Below are 3,258 nucleotides of genomic sequence, written 5' to 3' on the forward strand. Positions count from 1 at the left end.
TTGCTATAGAGCAGAAATTGAGAGAACATTGTAAACAAACTATACTTAAATTAAAAAAATTAAAAAGAACCTGAGATAATGTCTGTGAGAAAGAAGTTTCAGTCCTGGACTCAGTCGGTTAAGGAGCCAGTATTGCCATGATATTTAGCATAGGTCACAGATGTGGCTCAGATCCATTGTTGCCATGACTGTGGCAAAGGCTGCAGCTGTAGCTCTAATTCAACCACTAGTACAGGAACTTCCATATACTGTAGGTGTGGCTGTAAAAAGAAAAGGAAAGAAAAAAGGAAACATTTTATGCAATATTCAGAGATTTATCATTTTTGTTTTTTCTGTCTGCCCTCCTTCTTAAAATAAGTGATTACTCAAATATAAATGTTTTATTTTAAAGTTTACATAGTTTATACATCATATTTTTGGCTTTGGTGGACTTTGAATTTAGATAAGCTTGATTTAGTTAATTGCACAAAATCACATAGATTAATGACTATGAAAATGGTATCTTTAGAAATAGAGCTTCTGTCAATGATTAAATAATAATGAAATTTTAAAAACTCTTAAAAACTCATTTTATACAGGGTGTTTGTTTCAAGACAATACCATCTCAGTAAAATCTCTGGCGCTTGAGAATATTTTACTTATCTTGGGCTCTCTTCTCTAGTATCTGAATAATACCACTTCTCTGATTTTTTTTTCTTTTTTTTCCCCCAGTTTGTTGAAGTATGACTGAAAAAAACTGCATAAAATTGTTCAACTGGAAAGTTTTTATAAAGACATACAGACATTGTGAATAATTATCACAATCAAGTTAATTAACATATCCATCACCTACAGTTACTATTTACTCTTTGTGTGTGTGTGTGTGTGTGTGTGTGTGTGTGTGTGTGTGTGTATGGTGACGGTTAAGCAGAACTATCTATCAGATTTCAAGAATATAATACATAATTGTTAACTATTGTTATCCTACTCTAAATTAGATCCCCCAACTTATTCATTTTATAATTGAAAGTTTGTGCCCTTTGACCAACATCTGCTCACTTGCTCCACCTCTTGACCCTCATAACTACAGATCTAATCCAGATGATCCCCTGAGTTCAATTTTCTTAGATTCTACACATAAGTGAGATCATACAGTATTTGTCTTTCTATGTTTGGCATATTTTGATAAGTATAATTCTCCCCAGTACCATCCATGTTGTCACAAATGGCAGGAGTTCCTTCTTTTATGGCTGAGTAATATTCCTTTGTCTAAATACATTTCCTTTATCCCCTCATCTGCCAACAGACATGTTGGTTGTTTCCATATTTTTGCAAGTTGAATAATGCTTTAAAAAATGTGGGAGGGCAGACATTTCTCCTGATTTCATTTATTTGGGATATATCCTGAAGTGGAGTTGCTGCATTATGTGGTCGTTCTAGTTCAATTAGTAGCAATTTTTAATTTTTAAGAGACTTCCTTTCTGTTTTCCATAATGGCTGTACCAATATTCATTCCCACCAATCAGGTGCAAGGGTTCCCTTTTCTCCACAGCTTCACCAACACTTGTTGTCTCTTTTATGTGTAATTGCCATCCTAACATATGAGAAGTGATATTTCAATGGGGTTTTGACTTGAGTTTCCTGATACTAATGATGTGGAGCTAATAGGCTTGTTTTCCTGACCATAAATCCTCTCATTTACAGCTGAGGAGCTTAGCACTAGGGGAGGTCCCAGAGCCCAGAGTATGACCCAGCCTTCTCACATCTAGCTAGCAGGTTTGCATGTCAATCTTTCCTGATACAGGAATTGCAATTCCCTTACTTTTGCTACCTGATTGTAATTCAGTTTCATTATTTTGACATGTCACTCTATGATTTGATGGGGAAAAAAATCAAAATAAATAATGTAAACACATCTAGGAAATTTCCTTACTATAATAGCACTGAAAGTCTTGACTAGAGAGTAATTATATAAGAAAAAAATTAAAAACATTAAAATTAGAAAGGAAATAAAAATCATGGACTTGGATAAGAGACTTGTGGCTGCCTGATGGGAGGGGGAGGGAGTGGGAGGGATCTGGAGCTTGGGCTTATCAGACACAACCTAGAATAGATTTACAAGGAGATCCCGCTGAATAGCATTGAGAACTATGTCTAGATACTCATGTTGCAACAGAAGAAATGGTGGGGGAAAAACTGTAATTGCAATGTATACATGTAAGGATAACTGACCCCTTGCTGTACAGTGGGAAAATTAAAAAAAAGGAAATAAAATAATTCAATAGAATTGTATAAGAATAAAATAAAATAATTTCTATTCACAGATGATGTCATTTTACATAAAAAAAATAATTGAAGCTACCTAATAGAACTACTGAAAGAAAGTTTGACAAAATCATTAATATTGCTTAGACCAGTGGTTTTAAGTACCAGTTTGTTGATAATTCATGCATACTTATTTTAAAAATACACAGACAACACACCCTCAGCCTAGAACCAGTATCAGGATCTCTGCAGGTGACTTTCTCAGCCACGCTAATGAGAATCTGGGCTTAATAATCACTGCCTTGGAATATTGCCCAACTCTTAGAGAAAGCTCCATAAATATTACCTATAATTGCCCTCATAATATGCATGGTCACTTATTAAAAATGAGCATTTAATAATACTTGTTTCAGTTCTCATATTTTATTGGGATGTGAAACACAACTGATACCATTTGGCTTTTCTTGGATCTCAGCTCAATCCCATCCCTCTGTATACCTGTCCCCAAAAAGCGACCAGTGACATGAAGTTGATGGGTATATTTCCTTGTCACTGTTTCCATGATTCCAATATTAATTTCTATATCTATAAGGAGAGTTCTTAAGATCTCACCTTAGCAGAATACCACCCATATTTTCTCTAAAATGTATTTTCCCTCAACTTTGAGGTGAAGCCTCTTTGTTAAGTACAAACAAGTACTTCAACATTTTTCCTGATGCCCATAATTGTGTAAGTCAAAATCACTTTATTTAGTTTACAATTTATGTTTATAGGTTTTAATATAGATTTAACATATTTAACCTATATACTTCACATACATTTACTGTAACTAAATAATCATGTTTTATTTATTAACTTACATATTTTATATTACTATTTATATCAGTTTCCTTTTACAACAGTCCTATGAAAATTCTTATACCAAACTTTGTATCATACAAATGAGAATATGTATACCAACTGTGAGTGGGGATTAGCTCAATTTCTAGGAATTGGTGATATTCAGTTTTGCTA

The sequence above is a fragment of the Sus scrofa genome, unplaced genomic scaffold (assembly GCF_000003025.6).
Source record: "Sus scrofa isolate TJ Tabasco breed Duroc unplaced genomic scaffold, Sscrofa11.1 Contig928, whole genome shotgun sequence".
In the NCBI taxonomy this organism is placed as follows: Eukaryota; Metazoa; Chordata; class Mammalia; order Artiodactyla; family Suidae; genus Sus; species Sus scrofa.